A 20,759-nucleotide genomic window follows, 5' to 3' on the forward strand; every position below is an offset into this window, starting at 1 on the left:
AGGGTATCAACTGCTGTAGCTGTCTCACTAACCTGTTTTGTAACTGTATCATTGGTTGTTTATCTTTTTTCTTCTTAAAAAAAGTAAATAGAAAGTTTAATTAACTAATATATTTTCCTCAACAAATCTTGAAAGCCTACATGTTGAATAATAATCTAGAAGATATAATTTTTTTTCTCTTATCAGTGGAATATCCACAAAGTCACATAACTGCAAAAGTATTAACCTGTCACAAGCTAAAGGCAAAGAAAAATTGCTCCACAATGTACAGGAGTCTCCTCACTCGGCCTTTAAGAACACCACAAACAATGGTAGGGTGCAGAGAGCTAAAGACGATACTTGGTAAAAGTGACTCCTTTTTCAGGTGCTTCCTAACCCAGAGATGATGTTCTCATAGTTCTTAAAAATGAGGCTTTAAGTGGGGTGTGTTGATGCATGCCTCTATCCCAACACTCCAGAGGCTGAGGCGGGAGGATTGTTGCAAGTTCAACACCAACTGAATACAAAGTGAGCTCAAGACCATCCTGAATTGCTTAGCAAAACTCTTTCTCAAAAAAGCAGAAGTTAGACTTGAGGTTGACAACAAAAAATAAATTGGCATCTTGCAAACTAAGATTCTGGGGTATTGTCGATGTCGCTCCTGGCCGGCAGGAAGGACACACGACAAAGTCTGGCAGTGGACAACCTTTTCTTTTATTTTCCTTCTCCGTACAGCCTGCCCTGGGATCGCTCCCAGCCGAAGCCTCCTTTGGTCCGCTCCCCGCGGCTCCTTCTGGGCTTCTACTTCCGGGCTTCTTCTTCCCCCCCAGGGGTGGCACCAGTATATATATGGATACAGTGTCCAATCATGTTAAAGTAAGCAAGGCAAGCTGATTGGCTAACATCATCAGTTGCCAGGCAGACTATATTGTTGAGCGGGTTGCTTACGCGGTAAGCAGGAAACTAACGTGCTCGATGGGAGGGGTAATCTACCTCAGGCTTTACTCTTTACTACAGGCCTCACGTCCGCCAAGTAAGGCGACCGGGCTCGGGGCTGCGGCTCCCAACATCTCCCCCTTTTTTATTTTTTATGAATGTGCACATCGTAGCCCTTCCTGGACTGGGTGCAGAGGCTTATGCCCTATGTGTAGGCCCACCGTAGGTCCTTGACTTAGACCCTGGTCGGCCGTCCCATGGTCCGCCAAGGCCCTGAGGCCCTCGTCCTTTTTCTAGGGCCAGGCACAAACTGGACGGAACCTGGATGCACACAAGCTTGCACTCATTTTCTCTCCGTAAAGAAATCCCCTCGGAGAGAAATTTAGACCTGGGCAGCATCTAACAGTCCAGCGGCTTACGTGCAGAATGGGGTAGGGCCTGGCTTAGGTTGAGTCACACCGGGGGAGTACGCTCTTACCCGTCATTGACTCTCCTACCCAGCTATGTCATAATTTTTTAGAGGAGGAGTGTGGGAAGCTCACCACCCCTAGACTCGATCGTAGGCTAGGCGAGCGAGCCATGCATATGCCTGAGGATCTTCTTGTCCATTTCGGGCTACCGCTATTTCTATTCATCTTGTTGGTTGGTCTGTGATGGATCTCCGGTAGGGCAGGTCTGATCTTCAGTCGAGGGCTTTGTCGCCCGTGTCAGTCTCTCCGGTACCCACAGTGGTTCCCGTCCCGATTCCTGTGGGAAAACACAAACCGCGCCTCGGTTCCAGCTGACCACTGGATCCGGGCCCATCCATTGTCCTGTCAGGACATCTTTCCACTTCACCCACCCTTTATGGTTGGGGGAAGGGTTGCAGTGCTCCACGGCTGGGGAGCAATTATCATTATTTAAATTTAAAAAATTGTGTGTGAATAGTGCCATGGATAATCGTGCCTTTGGGGCCAGGCCTTGGCCTACTCCCCCTTTTTGTTTTTGTAAAATTTCTTTGAGGCTTCTATGAGCCCTCTCAATGATTCCTTGACCTTGGGGATTGTATGGGATACCATGTTTTAATTGAACCTCCATCATTTTGCAGAACTCATTGAAGGCTTTGCCTATATAGGCTGGTCCATTATCAGTTTTTAATATTTTTGGTTTGCCCCATGCGGCCCAAGCCGCCAGACAATGATTGATCACATTAGACACTTTTTCACCTGTTTCTGCTGTTGCGAATATGACGTGAGAACAGGTGTCTGTGGAAACATGAACATATTTAAGAGTCCCAAACTCCTGTATATGTGTGATGTCCATCTGCCAAACATCACCAGGGATCAAACCTCGAGGGTTTACTCCCATCGGTATGGCAGGTTTGTATGTGGCACAGGAGTCACATAGTCGCACGATATCTCGTGCATCTGCTCTGGAAATATGGAAATGGTTTGCTAGTGTCCTGGCATTGACATGAAACTTATCATGGAAGGCACGGGCTCGCTCGATTGGTGTTAGTAAGGTAAAAATCCATAACGGGCGAGTGGCAGTATCAGCAGCCGCATTTCCCTGTGCCATGGGCCCCGGCAGGGATGTATGTGCTCTTATGTGGGTGGTGAAGACCTTATGGTGTCTGTTCTGAAGCAATGTCTGGATAGACAGGAACAGCCCAGCCACTGTGGAAGTGGATCTAATTAAACCGGCAGTCTCAAGCACTTGCATAGCATTGACCACATACCTAGAATCGGAGACAATATTAATGGCTTCTGAGAACCGTTCAAGAATCATTTTAACGATCTGCAGTTCCACCACCTGAGGCTGATCAGGTTCAAATTGTATGGTAACCGGGGGCTTGCCTAGGATCACATAGGCGCCTATCCCCGTCTTGGAGCCATCTGTGTATATTGTAGTTGCTGGGACTAATGGCTCAGAGGCAGTAACCTTTGGAAAAATTATAGGGTGCTGAGTGACAAATGACAAGATAGGGTCTTTAGGGTATTGATTGTTTATATCCCCATGGAAAACACATCTCAGAATGGCCCATGTATCTATGCAGGCAGCCAGGGTCTTGATCTGGCTGGCGGTATAGTGTACTCGGATGGCTTGTGGTCCTGAGCCAAAATGTTGGACAGCTCTATCATGCGCTTCAAGGGCCAATGAAGCGACTGCCTCCGGGTAATGCTCTATGACTTTTGCAGGTGAGACCTTAGGGTGTATCCATAGTAATGGTCCTTTCTGCCAAATCACCGCTGTGGGCTGTAGACTAGTCTGTAGCAAACAGACATCAAAGGGTCGCCCTGGTTCAATTCTGTGTAAGGTAGCCCCACCTAAGGCTTTTTCTACTCTCTGTAAGGCAGCTCTTGCCTCAGGAGTGAGCCTCCTGTGGGAGGCTATATCTGGGTCTCCCTTTAGAAGGTCGAACAGGGGTTTGAGATCTGAATTTGGTATATGTAAATATGGCCTAATCCAATTAATGTCTCCCAATAGCTTTTGCATGTCATTTAGGGTCCTAACGCCATCCGTCCTAATGGTGACCTTCTGTGGAGAGACTAGCATAGGGGAGATTTTCGCGCCTAAGTAGGTCACCATTTCTCCTCCCTGAATCTTGTCGGGGGCAACATGCAGATTAGCTTGTCTCAGGGCCTCGACCAACTGGCCGAGCATATTATTTAGCATGTCTGGGTCCCTGCCGCTGAGCAAAAGGTCGTCCATGTAATGCACACATCTTATCTTGGGAAAGGATTTCCGTAGGGGGGCCAGTAGGGAATCAAGGTAAATCTGACACATAGTGGGACTGTTGGCCATACCTTGGGGCAGCATTATCCACTCGTATCTGAGATCAGGGCTTTTTTGGTTAATGGTGGGTAAAGTAAAGGCGAACCTATGAGTGTCCTCTGGATGCAGGGGGATTGAGAAGAAACAGTCTCTAAGATCTATAACATAAACTGGCCAGGACTGAGAGATGGCTGAGAGAGCTGGCAGCCCCCTCTGGACTGCCCCCAGGGACTGCATCTGTGCGTTGACCGCCCTTAGATCATGGAGCAGCCTCCATTTGCCAGACTTTTTTTTAATTATAAAAATGGGGGTGTTCCATGGGGAGGTTGACGGCTTAATGTGTCCTAATCTAAGTTGTGTACTGACCATTTCTGACAAGGCTAATAGCTTCTCCTTAGGCAGGGGCCACTGAGGTACCCAAACCGGATCATTTGACCTTCAGGTGATTTTGATCGAAGTGGGTAGGAGAGCTTCTTCAGCGGCCCCTAAGAAAAACCCAGCCCTTGCCTACCTTTTTTGTTCTCTATTGGTATTGGGGATGTCCGACCCTGTAGGGCATTGCCCAAGCCTTTGCCGGGGGTATATCCCTGGTTCCTGAGTATATCCTTAGCCTGGGGGGAGCAGTTTGACGTAAGCGTGACATCCATCTGAGTGAGGATGTCCCTTCCCCATAGAGACACTGGCAACTGCAACACAAATGGTTGGAAATGGCCCTGATGACCCTCCTCATCGCACCAGAGCAGGGTTGAAGCACTAACCTGAGGAGCTGACACCATCCCCAGACCTGCAGCGTGTTATCTGCAGTGTTGGTGGGCCAGTTGGAAGGCCAAACCTTTTTGGAGATAATGGAACGGTCAGCTCCTGTATCTAGGAGTCCTGTTATATTCTTGCCATTGACCTTAAGTGAGAGCATGGGCCTTTTATCAAGTATTATATGGAGTCCCTCGAAGACTTCCCCTGAGGAACCGAAACCTTGACTTTCTCTAATTTTCTGCTTTGAGGGGAATCTCTTGTGGAGACTGGGGAGCAGCAAGAGCTGCACTATCTTGTCTCCTTTATTGATTACCATAGTACCCACAAGAGATTGAACCATAATTTTAATGTGTCCTGTGTAGTCTGAGTCTATGACCCCCGGGACTACTATGAGACCCCGAAGGGCCGTGGAGGATCTCCCGATCACCAGACCCACGGAATTTTCGGGTAACGGTCCCTTAAAGGTGGTTTCAACCACTTGAACACCCATATCAGGCACTAATATAAGTCTGGAGGCGACACTGAGGTCCACACCTGCTGACCCAGGGGTGGCCCTTGTTGAAGGCTGCCATCCTGAGCTGTCCTGTCTCTGGGGCGGGGGCCCGCCTGTGAAGGGGGCCCCCTCTGGCCGTTTTTTGGCCCTCTAGCATCTCGTCCACAAATACGGTTGCCCTGAGCATCAAAGACCGACCTACACTCCTCAGTTTTGTGTGATCCCTCTTGCATCGCCCACAAACATATGGTTCTTTATTCCTAGGGCGAGGCCTAGCATCTGTATTGTTTGGGCAATGACGTTTAATGTGTCCTGGCTCCCCGCAGGCAAAACACCCTTTAGCCTTACATTCCCCTTCTAACCCGCGAGGTCCCCTCTGCTGTACAGCCGCGGCCAGGAGAGCAGCCACTCCCGAGTTGGAGAGCGGCCCCCCTATCTCTCTGCATATCCTAATCCAGGCGTTGAGGTCCTTGTTCTTATGAGGAGCTATCGCTGCCTTGCACTCCTTTGTACATTGCTCAAAAATCAGCTGCCTTACCAGCGGTCGAGCCACTCCCGGATCAGAAAATATCTTATCGGCAGCATCTTGCATTCGGGCCACAAAGTCAACAAATGGCTCTGTGGTACCCTGAATTATTTTTGAAAGACACAAGGAGGCTGTTCCGGCACCACTTACCTGCTTCCAGGCGCGGAGCCCTATGGCATTGATTTGTTCATAGACAGCGCCGGGGAACTGAGTCTGATCATCAGCGTGCCGACCTTCTCCCATAAGCATTTCCTTGTTCCACCCCCCGGTTTCCCCGACTGGCGTTTCTCTCAGCCTGCTCTGCAGAGAACTCTGCGTACCAGGCTCGCCAATCCAGGTAACTACCCGAGGGCAGACACGCCTTTGCCAGCTGAATCCAGTCCGCGGGGGTGAGGGGCCCAGAAGACAGGTTCTCCAGCATGGCAATGGTGTAAGGCGCAGTCGGCCCAAAGGTTGTAACTGCATTTTTAAGTTCTCTAATCTGCTTTATCTCAAAAGGCTCCCATGCATTACGTCCCTGGCCCATAGCTACTTGTACAGGAAATATCCCGTAGGGGCCACTATCTATCCCAGGTGGTGGATGTACCTTATGAGACAAAGGTCCCCCCTGCCAAAGCCGCCTGTAAAAATACCGACCCGCCGGCGGCTGAGCATAAGACGGCGGCCGTGATTGGGTGGAAAATGGGGGCCCGTGCATCACTTCCTGTTCTGGCGAAGGGGAAGGGAGCTCCCGGGCGGCCGCCTCGCGGCGAGGGATCGCCTCCGGGAACACCCCCCAAGGTGGGGCGGAAGGCTTCGCCTCCCTCTCGCGCTGGGGAGCGCTCAGGAGCTCCCTACTCCTCCGCAGACCAAGTTGAGCGGAGCGCAATTCACGGCGCAACGCTGGGAAGGAACCCTGCGACTCCTTATCGAGCGACTTAGGCTCCTGACAGCTGGTCTCTTTGGCCTCCTTGCCATTCAACTTTCCCTCGTCCTCGGAGTCAGACGACTCCGAGGCTAGAGCCCCGTCCTTCTCCTTAGCATCTTTGTTCCCCTTGACGGGCCCCTCTCGGGAGCTCCCCGACTGGGCCTGCTCAAATACCCTGCGTACTTTTGTAAGCTCTTGAGAGCTTTCTCCACAACCACCCTCGCTCTTAGTGTTGCTACCTAGCATGTTTCCCATCTTTTAATATGTTACTCACCGCGTGAGGCCCAAGGAATCCACCACTTACGCGTGAGCCTGAGGGGAGTCTAAAAGCCCTGTAGGTGCGCGCCACCCAGAGCCCAGGCTTATCCCCAACTCACCTGTCTCGCAGCTCTGTACTGGAGCGTTGTCCGCTGTCACGTCTCGGGGGTGATCAGTCCCCGTGCGGGCCCCCAAATGTCGATGTCCGCTCCCGGCCGGCAGGAAGGACACACGACAAAGTCTGGCAGTGGACAACCTTTTCTTTTATTTTCCTTCTCCGTACAGCCTGCCCTGGGATCGCTCCCAGCCGAAGCCTCCTTTGGTCCGCTCCCCGCGGCTCCTTCTGGGCTTCTACTTCCGGGCTTCTTCTTCCCCCCCAGGGGTGGCACCAGTATATATATGGATACAGTGTCCAATCATGTTAAAGTAAGCAAGGCAAGCTGATTGGCTAACATCATCAGTTGCCAGGCAGACTATATTGTTGAGCGGGTTGCTTACGCGGTAAGCAGGAAACTAACGTGCTCGATGGGAGGGGTAATCTACCTCAGGCTTTACTCTTTACTACAGGCCTCACGTCCGCCAAGTAAGGCGACCGGGCTCGGGGCTGCGGCTCCCAACAGGGTATTCACTGTAATACTACCTAATGTTCTTGTGTTGAGGTGATTTAATCCAGTGCTACAAAATTTGACAATTTTCAGAAAAGTAATGCAGTCCTTTTGTTACACAGGTTCAGGTTTTATAAAAACCAGTAACTAATAAACATAAAAAGATTAAATTCAATCAGTTCTCATTTAAACTTGAAGCATACTGAGTGCAGATGTCAGTGACACTCTGGTAAAGTTTTAGAACAGGTCGAAAACACACACATGCATATGAGTTGCACATCTGGAGATCTTTATCAGCACTGTTCAATGCCAAAGATATGGATGTTTAGCCAACCTCCTGACACAAGCTGTGTTGTGGGCTTTGAAAGACATGCCTTAGGCTTATAGTGGAAGGAAAATACATTAAGGAATTGAAGAAGTAAAGGGATTATCTGCAATCATGTAGGAGCGGCTTAGAAATAACCAATTTGAATGAGAGGAGGAACAAGGCAATGATGATCAAAAATTGAAAAATTTGGAGATTGACAAGAAGATGGCGGCTTGCTAGGTAGCTAGGTAGAGAGCCTCTCTGGGAAAAAAAACTCAGATGCTGGAATTTGACAACATGGAGAGGGCCAGATGAGTGGAAAGGGATACTCATGACCCCAGGAGGTAACAGAAGGAAAAAGAAAAATAGGAAGAGGAAGAAAAGATGCAGATGGAGGGCTGGAGCTGGATGCACTCACTGAGATCCATGCTGGGCTGGGCTGTGCTGGATGTGCTGTGGAGCCACACAATTCGAGGTCATGCTGAAGCCAAGACCGCTGATAACAGGAGTTGGCAAGTCCCAGGCCCTTGGTGGGAGGACGAAGTGCAGTGTGGAGCGGAGCCAAGGTGGAGAGCTGCACTAATTCTCAGTAAGTGCTGGATATTGGGTCCTGTGACAGGAGTAGCCGGCTGGAAGACACCACAGGCACTGTGGTGGTGTCAGTCCACCGCCCCTTGCCCAGAGAGGACTGATGGGATCAGCTTGGGCTGAGTCATGCCCCTGGTCGGGACCCAATAGCCAGGGATGAAACTGTCCGGACCCTGTGATGTCTTCAAAGCAAAGGCTAAATTGCTGAAGGCACTTGCTGGTTGACTGGCTCAGAGGGGAGGGGCCAGCCTGCATGTCCCTGCATTCACCTCAGATAACAGCAAAGTGGAGAGGCAGCAAAACCCCAGCCAGCATGCTTCAGGAAAACCATAAGCAATGTGGAGAGGGCCTGAGACCTCCACCACACAACTGTCTGAAAGAAACCAGAAACATGACAAGAGAAAAAAATAAGAAAAAACCCCGGCCACTGACCCTGGGAGAATAAGCCCAGGAGAGGTAAATACAGAAGAGAACCAGTGCAGTAATCATGCAATATTGGCCACAACATCAGCAGACATAAAGAAACACCTTTGTGACCTCATAGACAAACATAAAACTGAAATTCTAATCCAAGTGAGGCAGATGTAAAAAGATTAATAAAAAAAGGTTAAGCCCCTCTGAAGAAGACACAGATGGAAGAATGGAGGAACCCAGAAAAAGAAAACTTTGGTGAAGAATATAAACAAAATCTAGAATATATGAAACAGATCCAAAGAGATTACCAGGATATTAAAAACTTCATTGAAAGCTGGCAAAATGCTTTGACAGAAACTAAAGTTAGCCGTTTGAAACTTGAAGAGACATTTACAATGCGTGATCATGAAAGAAAAGACCTATTAATAAAACAAGGAACCAGGAAGTAACAATTCAAAGGCTAGAAGATGACAAGAGGATCTATAACTTAAGAATAAAAAATGTGAGCAAAGAAGCAAGAATAACCACAAATGAATTACAAAGGCTAGTCACAGAAATAATTAAGGGATACTTCCCAAGCATAGGAAAAAGAAATGATAACCAGATAAATGAGGCATACAGAACTCCAACCAACTCCAACCAAAACAGATCTATACCCATACACATAATAATAAAGATTCCAGAAATCCACCACAAGAACAGAATATTAAAAGCAGCCAGAGAAAAGAAGCAGATCACCTACAAAGGAAAAAATCATCAAAATAATGATAGACTTATCAACACAAACTATTAAATTGAGAAGAGCCTGGGGGGAAATAGTCCAAGCCCTGAAAGAAAATAATCTCCAACACCGATGTACCCTGAAAAACTATCTCTCAAAATTAATGGAGAAATAAGATGTTTCCAAGACAAGGAGGAACTGTGGGAGTTCAAGGCCAGCAATCCAACCCTACAAAAATACTGAAGGGAATTCTAGACATAGAGAAAAAAAAAAAAAAAAAAAAAAAAAAAAAAAAAAAAAAACCAGTATTCCAGCAACAGTGGCAGACAGGCCTCAGTGAACAGGGCAGACAGAGGAATGAAAGAGAAAAGTGGACAAATAATAGCAGAAAAAAAGAATAGCAGAGATGAGGCAGAGAAGTTGGGCTACAATCTGTAATATAGATAGCCTTGATACACTAACAAAAAGAAACAGGCAGAGTAGATTAGGAGGCAGGATCCATCGAGATGCTCTGAATACAAAATATACTCAACCTGAAAGAGGGCTAATAAACTGAAAGTCAAAAATGAGAAAACAATTCTCTATGTGACAGGGAACCAGAGAGAGATAGGGACAACTCGTCCAGCAGCTTAAGATAGGTTGGAAAGCTATGATGCTTTTTGCAGTGGAGAACTACACAGCTAGAAGGAAGGAAAATCTTGTGGCCTCAGTAAGTAAAGGAATACATTTCAAGATCAAGCTCAGGGGTAAAAAGGTTCAACACTTCTCATAGATAAGGGGTTGGCCCCCTAATCTAAAACTAAAAGAGCTAGGGAGACCCAAAATATACAAAGCATCCTGAGAAAGGAAAGGTGAGGAATTGCCTAAAAAAGGAAGGCAGAGGACATTGTTAATAGCGTATCAGGATTTAAAAGCCACAGAGTCTTATCACTCTGTTTAGTTTGATTTTATTTTGTTCTGGTCTCTCTACTCACACTAGATTGGAGAGCACAGACAGCTATCCCAAAAATAGCAGGCTATACCACAGTAACTGTCCTTAATTTCCTATTAACTTAAACTGAAGCCCTGTATTACTTACATTGTCTTACTATGACTGATCTTATTTGAAGCTGGCTTGTTAGACTGTTGTTTTGCCTTGACTGATTTTATTTGAATTTGGTATACTTGGTAGTATCAAGTCTAAGAGTAGAGGCAACTACTCTGAAGATGACAAAATGTAAACAATATCCAATTTCAGTTTGATTATTAACTGCTTTTGAAGTCCTACAATGTCTCCAAAGTTGTTTTTTTAAATAACTATGTATTGCTATGTTCAATTATATTATGTCTGATGATGTCAATTCTATTGAAAATAACAAAAGAAAACATGGTAACTACTGTAGATCACCGAATATTGTGGTTCTATATGTCTTTTTTTCATTTCATGTTTTTCTAGGAATTTGTTTTGTTGTCTTGATCTGTTTTTCCCTATAATGCAGGAAGGATAGATATAAATTTAGAGATTCACACATGGGGAGAATTTCAAAACAATTTACAGGAACAGATTATATAATGCATGATATAATGAACAGATACTCTGCAGAAAGAGAAACTAAGATACCCAATGTTAATTCTGTAGCATTATGATATAAAATCTAGCAATACTATTATTCACTATCCAGAGTGACATTAGTCTAGTCTCTTAATTTCTATTTCAGCATATTAAAGATAAGGACAGCTACTACAAAGAGAATGAGGGACATTATGGCAGTCATTATTGACTTCCCCAATTTCAGGTCTTGAAGACCTAAAAAGCCTTCATCCTCCTGTTATGATTAAATTAGCTCTATATTGTTCTGTATGTATTCAAAGTATGTGAAGATGGGGGCAACTATTTGAAAGAAAATTAGAGACAATAAAATTGACAGTGAAGATCTCCAGTGGACTTGCTTTGAAATCTGTGTTTCTTAAAATTGTTTCCTTATGATCTGTTTGGTTATGTTGAATCTTACCCTCTTTAAAATAAAATAGACTAAAAAAAGAAATTTGAAAAATTTTAGAAACATTTAAAATCAATATGAAAATATATGCAGGTATTAAGAAAAAACAATCACTTTGAAAAGTCTCTAAATAACTAAATAATAAGAAAAGTATGATCTCCTTTTGTAAAGAAAATACACGGCTCTATTTCTGTGCATAACTTGATTTCCTACACATATCCAAAGATGACATGGAAGTAGACTTACTTTCTGTTCTTACGCAGCCCTTTGCAAATATCAAAAAACAATAGTAAAAGTCAGTCTTCATTTATTTTGATCCAAAGTAAAAATCTAACACTGTGCTTATGTTTTGAAATTTCAAATAAAAATGTAGCAGTGCTTTTTAACCATTTAAATAATAACAATAAGATTAAATTATTTGTATTTTGAAAGACATGGGCTTGTTACTTCTGTCAACATGCTATCCAGTGATGCCTTGATCTGGCAGGATTCCTGCCTCAGAAGATATGTAAGATGTAGCACAATTCTCCAGCTATAAATATGTATCCAAGACAGTTCCCCTGTTTTCAAACATACAAGCTTAATTTCATCTACCATGTGACATAGCATATTTATGGGCCTGGGTTTAATGTTATGGAGATGTTTAGGAGGCCATTCCGCTTACCACAGAAGAAAAGCTGAGATGCCAGCCTTTTCTGTGAGTCAGTACCATTTTAGGATTGCCAGGGAAGAGAACAAGAAATCACCACGAAGCTAACCCTCTCTGCAAATTCATACCATGTGCAGGCCACTGAGAGGAAATCCAGATGCCAACCCCTTCCAGGGCATGGGCTGGAAAACAAGAAGAGCCAACCACCCACCCCAGTCCCACCGAAAACAACCAGCTGATCCAGGAAAAACGCAGGCTGCAGTGATGGCTATTGAGGTGGAATACAATTCAATGTTTGTAGTGTTTAGTGTTTCACTGACTGCAGGTTTAAAGTCGGTGGTCTGACCATCTATTCAGAGAGGATAGCAGTACTCAGTGTGGCATCTACGCAGGGTCTCCTTCTGAGGGTGCTGGTCATTGTTGATTTTCTATTGTCTTGTTTTGAAATTCTGTATCATTTTAATTGTTTTGTTGGGTTGGGTTTTGTACTGTTTCATTTTATTTGATTTTATTATATCTGATGGCAAGATACATTGTGGCAGACATTTTGGTTTTACTATTGCCTTGTTTTGAAGTCCTTTGTTAAACTCATTGTTTTGTTTTTATTGGTTCTATTCTGTTCATCTTTGTTTGATTTTTACTATGTCTGTAGGTATCTGTAGCTCTTTTGTAGATTGCAGGAGGCATTATGGTAACTATTGTTGATTTTCTATAGTTTTGAAGTCCTGTGTCAACAGGTTTATTTTGACTGGCTTTGTCCTGTTTGTTTTGCTTCATCTTACTCTCCATAAAATAAAAATAAAAACTAATTTTAAAAACTAAGAAAAAATGTGAATCATAAAAAAGTAAATAGGATAAGTGAAAGAAAAATTTGTGCAGTAATTTTGTAGGTCTAAAATAATAGCATACTACAAAATGGGTTCCTTAAATAGCAGAAACCTATTTTCTCACATTTCTGAAAATTAGCAGTCTGAAATCATGGTGCCTGCATCAGTGCTGAGGGCTGGGAAGGAAGGATGACTCCAGGCTTCTCCTCTTGGTTTGTGGATCTCCTCGTCAAGTGCACATGGCCTTCACTCTACACGCTTGCCTATGCTCGGGTGCCCCTCCCTTACAAGCATACTAGTTACACTGGGCCCTCCAGACTCCAATAGGATACTGTTTTAACAACTAATTACATTTATTTTATCCCATTTCCCAAGGTCATCACACTCTGAGATATAGAAGGAGGGTTGAGACAAGAAGTATAATAATTTTTAGGGGATCATACCTCTGCAACAAATTCATAAGTGATCATTCAGATGTTAAAAAGAGTTATATTTTGTGCCAAATTTTAGGTGCATATTCTCAAGCACTTTGAGTCCTGAAAATAATTCTAAGAGTATAGAACTATAAAGAAAACACAGGTAAATATAGAGAAAGAATGTGAAAGATATTAGAATATATACATAGAGATCCATGCATTTGTACATATTCCTGATGTTTATGTAACCACTTATGGGAGTTGCTCTTCTACTCAGTGAGGAAATTATTTTGAAAACATTTATAAGTCAAATTTCACATTAATTTTCTTTGGATACTAGAATATGTCTTCAAATTTTTCCAAAAGGCATATCTATTATATCAATTTCAGGAAAGTTTAGCATGAGGTACATGTTTTGAAATTAAAGGATTTCCGTACCCAAATAAAATAAAATTCACTGCACATCTCACTTGATTTTGTAGCTGCGTGTGTCTGCAGCTTTATGGATATTGGTCTCTTGAGTTGGGGGTGTGCAGAGACCTGGCTGTCCCATGTACACTAATCCAGTGATGTCCCCCAGGGATGGTAAATCAAGGAGACCTGATAATTCCTAGGAAGTCTCACAGACCTGTCATCTTCATAATAAACCCCACATTTCTAAGTCTTTGTGATGTCTATGGAACAAGAGTAAGAATTAGTTCTACAAATCAAACATATGGGAAACCTTCACTCTTGTAGTTTTTAGCAGGGCACCCAAATTATGTGAGATATTCTGAAGAAGAAGGATTCCACAAATTTAGGATAAATCTTTGCATAATAGCAGTAGGGCCTCAGCACCTGTGACATAACGCCAAAACTGACAAACAGTTGAGTTTTTGTGCTACTATTCATATTCAACAAACCTCCATCAAATATTAAAGACTATAAATCTCCACAACACGACAAGTTGGAATCCACAGGAGTATGCACCTGATCTTTACGTGGCATTATTTAGCCCCAGGAGACTGAAGAGAAATCTGACAGAGAGATCCTCTCTTCTCTGCAGCTTCATTTTAAATCAAATAACTGATTCAGAAAAACAATAATCCTTTTTTGTAAACAGCCTGCCTCTTTCTACACTTCTAACGAACAAAATGTTCAAGGGGAAAATTCATTGCTGAGATATTAAGAACAAAGGGCACTGCAGCAGGTGCTAAATGAACAGAAGCATGACTGCATTACCTATGGCTTCCAATTTTCCAGGGAGGGTTTTTCTGCCTAGTTAGGCAAGAAAGTAAAGGCAAAGGATGGAAGGACACGTTTTGTCAAATGTAAAAGTGTCTCAGAATGTATTTCTTCAAATTTTCAAAAGAGTTCAAATTTCTTAGCTTCTGAAGATTTTTCTCCTACTGAGAAATTGGAACATTTTGTAGGAAATAGATAGATAGATGATAGACAGAGAGAGAGAGAGAGAGAGAGAGAGAGAGAGAGAGTGTTCTTATAGTATATTTTATATATTGATAAACACTTAAACCAATAAAGCTCTGTTTTGACACAGCAATGTTCCTGCTTATGAAGTATCACGGGCTCTTTTCATGAGCATTTACAATGCATAATGTTCAAATCAGGGCCAGCATGTCTACCTCAAAATTCGTCATTTTTTTTTTTGTAGCAACACACTCAAAATTCTTCTAGGTCTTTACTGTTACCTATCATCACCGTACTATATAAGAGAGTAGCAGAATTTATTTTCTGCTATTTCTGCTATTACTATTTAAACATAACTTAGCACCTGTTATTGCTGTCCTAACAAATTACCATAAGTGTAGTGGCCTGAGACAATATTTGGTTTCATCTCAGTTTCTGTTAAGCAGAAGACCTGGTACAGTGAGGATAAATGTGTTTCTTTGCTTAGAGACACACAAGTTCAGTATCCAGGTGTGGGCAGGACTTCATTTCTTTCTGTACGTGGTGGGGAAGATGGCCCCTCCAGTCTCATTCGGGTATTTACAAAATCCATGTTTCAAGTAACTGTGGGGCTAGCCTCCGTATCTCCTTGCTGCTTGCTGGCCTGGAATCACGTAGGACTCCTTTGGACCGCTGCATTTCACCTCACGCTTCCTGTCCATCTTCAGATCTTGGAGTAGTCAGTGAATCATCCTGGTACTATTACCCTCTCTTCTCCATCTCATCTGTCTTCTGCCTCTGCATGAGGTTTTCTGTTTTTAAGGACCTATAGGATTTTTCTGGGCCCACCCAACTAGTGCAAAGGTATCCCCCTATTTTATGGTCCATAAACTTAATACCATCTACAGAATCCCTTTTTTAAAAATGTACTATATTCTCATATTCTGGATAATAAGATATGGACATTTTGGAAGATCATGCCACCTATCACAACACAGTTATCCGAACAAAGTGGTAAGGGATTGATCTTTCAAGTTTGAAAAATTAAATATAAAATTATTTTCATACAGTGTTTCACATACATATTTTTTAAGTACTTCAAGTCATGAGAAGAAATGTATAGGTAAAGTCAATAATATTATTTTCATATCAAATTTTCACTCACTAAACTTAAAAGATTACTCATTACCTGTCTCCATATGACTTAGTTCACACCACTGTATGATATAGAATGTGTCATTAGTTTTATTTTTGAAGCAGATAGTGGTTGAGTGGCTTGTCAATGATCACTTTTCAATGATCTGCATGTCTTGGCTCTGTGACAGATTACTTCACATTGATTAATGTGAAAGTTGACTCATGACATTTTTCTAAGCAATCTAAGATAGAAAATGTTAAAGGCACTGAATTGATAACTTCTATTAATTAAAAATCATCCACAGTAAAATAACAGGTGATCACAAAGTTGTGATTAGATTTCACTCTACAAGTTGAACATTTAATAAAGTAGAGAAAAGAGATTGTCTTGATACTTGGTTTTGCACTTTCAGGACTGGCCTGTCATACTACTATAGAATATTCTATTTCCAGACTTTTGAAACCCCAGGAGTGATGTCACCATATGTGACAATATGCCACACTATTAGTGTATGTAAATTTGTAGTAAATTGGCAACTCCCCATAGGTTACAAATATATGTGTTTCTGAATGTTACTTGAGACCATAAAATGAGGCTATACATTTGCATATTATCAAGAAATTCATTAACCTTTTCTGTTTTCAAACAGAACTGTATGAAACATTCCAACATATTAGAAACCATGGAAAAAATATAAATTGAACCACTTAAATATTTAAGTTCCTAGTTTCTTGTCAGGTTGAAAAATAAGTAGCACCACAGGATTTCCAATATCCACCTCTCTCCACTTGATGCAGAAGACATTTTGATTCATAATTAAATTTGTGCTCTTTCTTGCTAACAGAATTGAAATATCCTACAGTGTTTTGTAAGAAGTTTTGACATTATCTTTCCATTTAGAACCATGTTGTGACAGCTCACAATTTTCCTTCTAAAAGGGCATAAAAAACACATCACACACTAATTGAGGTGCTGTCTAATCAGGCAAAATCAGATCTGTTTTGCCCAACTATAGCTTCTGGTAAATCTAGCTGCATAAAGAACTGAGTTAAAAACGTGATACAATAAGGAGATATATTTTGTTCTACTATAAATAGCTGTAATTATGAGAACTGCTCTTTCTTCCCTTCTTCATCTTCTTTTGTACCTTTCCTCCTTTTTTTCCCTTCTTTTCCTCTGACAAAATAATCTTAGCTTTCAGATCTGTAATACCTAACATTTGTCTGGTTATATGTATTAACATTTCCAAACCACAAAGTGTTTCATCCTCAATAAGAAATGAAATGCCCAATAAGTTCTAATGCTTGTCAAACAGAAGCCAGGGTCAAAGCTCATCTACTGTGGAGACAAAACAGAATCATGACTATAGGTGGCTGAAGCCTGATTGCAAAGATGACATCATTCCTGCCACTTGTATGAATCTGTATTAATTTCATTCTTTTAGCCTTTCAGTAGACACTTTACAAGATGCTACTACATGTCAGACACTGCTGTAATAACTTGCAAAATGGGAGCAAATTAGATTCAGTCCTTGTCCTCATGAAGTTCCCAATTAATAATTAAGTGAAAAAGACAGTCATCAAATAAGTATACTGGAAGATGGGAGGAAGTTAATATACATGTTATTTGGAAAATAGAATATAACTTGGGACTAGGGTAATTTTTCTTATAATGCGAAATTTTACAATTTAAGATCTAGAGAATGAGGAGGAGCTTACTAGGCACGGGAGCCTAGGAAGCATTCCAGCAATCTAGACAGAGTCTCAGGTGGGATCTCTCTCTCTCTCTCTCTCTCTCTATCTATCTATCTATCTATCTATCTCTCTTTCTCTCTCATGCATGCACACACCAGCATGTATGTGAAGTAAATGTTATATTTTGAGGAACAAATAAAGAAACATCTTCAAACTTTTAAAAGAGTAGATTACTGAATTTCTGTTAATTTTGGGAATGTTCATCAAAGTTGGGTCTTGGAAAAGGAGGGGCTTATTCTTGTGGTTTAGGGGCCTTTGTTTAGCGAGTTAGATTTGTCAATAGAAGTGGGCACTAAACTCATAATAGATCTGCTAAGAAAAGGGAGGAAGAACAGTTGGTGGGGGCAAGACATACCTTGTCTAAGTGAAATATTGTGTGCATTTCAAGCTACTGCAATCTGTTTTCTTGTTCCAAGTCACATTACTAAACTGTGCAGTGCAACTTGACTATAAAGTGTTGTTATGCTCCACAACTCCAGATATGACACAACTCCCATCAATAGCATCTCAGTATCATTATTAGAAGTAATCAGAACATCTTGTGACTTCCTTATTGTAGTAGAATTTCAATCATCTGTTGAGTAAATGGCTCCTTAGAAGGATTTAAATCTCTGGAGAAAGCAAAACAAGTGATTACTATAGGGATACATGTCATCCTATTATCACAACGTTGAGCAGTGTCTTCCAAACAAGATGCAGTCAGAAGAAGGACCAGCTAAAACAGATCTCGTCCCCCACCCCCAAATTTGTAGATGGGAGAGGTGACATTGATAGGCTATTAAAACACTGAAATAAAAAAAATACTATGACAAGTCAGCAAACCTAAATAATCTCACTTCCTTACAAAATTTGAAGTTTTCAAACCAACAGACAGAGAAAATAACAGTTATGAAAAAGAAAACATGATAAAGGTGGTGGCTATTAATTGTGCTTACTATCTACTTCCAGAGAATCCCAAGAGATTCACTGGCATGGGATCTGAGAGAAAAGTGGAATCTTTCTTTTTTAAATAAGAGACACAAATCCAAGGTGTCATTTCAATGAGTTTCACAATAGCCTTTGTGGTTCAGAATTCAGGAGGATACAAATCACATTTTCAGTAGTCCCGAAGCTAAACATCAGGTGCAGCACTTCCTGTGACTTATCTTAGAGAAAAACCACAAGGACTTGTTGAAAATTAATTTGACTTTAAAGTTCTAAAACATTTGGGCATAGTGGCTTGTCAGTGATGACAATAGGACATGATATTCCCACATACATACGCATCTAGTGACCAGCTGAAATAAAGGTAGTCTATATTTTCTGTACTAAGGATCTAGTGACTGGAGCTAGAAGTAAAACTTTTGGTTACAGAAGTTAAAGTTTCTCAGAGTTCTATAAATTTCTATTTTAGTGGGCAATCATTGGTCTTTATTTTTCTGAGGAAGTGTGGTGTTTGGGCCATAGGCTTCTGGTTGACAGACAAGACCTCACAGAGTCCCTTATGTCATAATCACACAAGGAAATACTAGGTAAGTTCCATCCGCAGGTGTTGCAAATGGTCTAAAAGCTTTTACTCATTTCCTGTCCCCACTTTTTCTGTTTACACAGGACATGTGGTCAGACAACTGGATCACAAAGCAAAGAGGTGTCTTCAACGTCATTGATGTTTTTCCCATTAATACATCTTCAGGACCTTTTAAAACATTGTTCCTTTCATGTATGATTACAGCTTACTCTTTGAAAGAATATATCTTATCATCTCACATAGAATAATAAACCATCTTAGTACTACCTAGATGCCACATGGGTGAAGCAAACAATCTAATCTCCAATATATTATTTCAGAATCAGGTGCTTTGATTATGGAAATGACTCAAGACTTTATGCCAATAGTCAGGACTTAATTTTGGACTTGCTGGACAGTCTGGATGCATTTAGCAAATTAATCTGTTAATATGTGAACTTTTGCTTATTAAAACTGTTTTATACAGTAGCCTAGTCTAATTGGAGTATATCAGTTTCAAATTTAAAAATGATGTTTCTTCCAAGCCTAGCCAAATCTCAAACCACCACAAAAAGCATTTCTATATAGGCATTTACTCTCATATTCTTAGCACCTGGCAGAGCTTAGTAAAGGCTAAAATTTTGGCAATTTGTACAGACTTAACATCTTGAAGACAGTTGGATTGGAATGAATCTTACTGGATCCTAACTGAATATCCCAATTTACATCTTCCTTGTTCAGTTCTTAAACAGGACTTACACACATATAATTTACAATGTAGTTTGTCACAAAAGGTCATGGAAAAGCAAGGAAAATTCCTCAATATACACAAAACATTCGGGAGGTTCTCTCTTCTGCAGCAAAGATAAAGGGTAGCAAGATTTAAGGTCTTCTAGAATTGAATAAAGCCATGTATGATTAATAGGTAAAGAAAGGATGTATTCTTCTTACAGCTTTGGAAAGGTATATTTGATATACAAAATATACACAAGTTTATTTCATATAATTTGATTAGTTCAGGCACAATCAATTCATATTCATAATACCATCACTACAATCCAGACAATAAGCACATCCTTCAAGAGGAAGATATTGAGAGTTGAAGAATAACGGATTTAAAATAAAAGATTTCAAGGAAAGTCAGTTTAATAACAGAAAACTATCAGGTGTTTTCATTCCAAGGAAAATCTGAATGATATGATTATTAAGTGGTATATAGTTACTTTTCTCCCATTGCTGACACAAAGTACCCAATACCCAAAATTAAAGGAAGAAAGCTTTGTTTAGTTCACAGTTTGTCCAAGTTTCAGTCTGTAATCAGCTATTCATGGCAGAGTGGCACAAGGCAGAGAGGCAAGAGAGGTGATGGAAGACAGAAAAGCAAAAAGGGAGAGAGTGAAAGCAACGAGAGAGAGAGAGAGAGAGAGAGAGAGAGAGAGAGAGAGAGAGAGAGAACAAGTCTTCATGTCCCTTATGTTGTATGCAGTCTATCCACCCTAGCATTAATGTAGCATTCACACACTTAATCCCAGCATTGGACCATGAATCAATCACAAACTCTAAATTCACCACCTCAAAAAAGCCTGCACTCCCTGACTGCATGAGTCTTTGGGGGAAACAGCTAGACACAAACCACAATAAGTACAGATCCTAAGTCAGCAAGGGATCAGTTGACCTTGAATTACTGCCACTATATCCAAACAACAGGGCAGGGTTTCTTCAGGAAATCAATGTGCAATTTAATAGCAATGAGTCTCACTCAGATGCCCATTTCTTGTTGAGATAGAATCCGTAAAACTTGCCTCAATGTACAGTACAATTATTTATGATCATTGGGAAGTCCTTTGTATTGTAAGACATATTCTGAAGTGAAATGCACAGGA

Source organism: Cavia porcellus, unplaced genomic scaffold (assembly GCF_034190915.1).
Source record: "Cavia porcellus strain 051 isolate PalLab524CR breed Dunkin Hartley unplaced genomic scaffold, mCavPor4.1 scaffold_20, whole genome shotgun sequence".
Taxonomy (NCBI): Eukaryota; Metazoa; Chordata; class Mammalia; order Rodentia; family Caviidae; genus Cavia; species Cavia porcellus.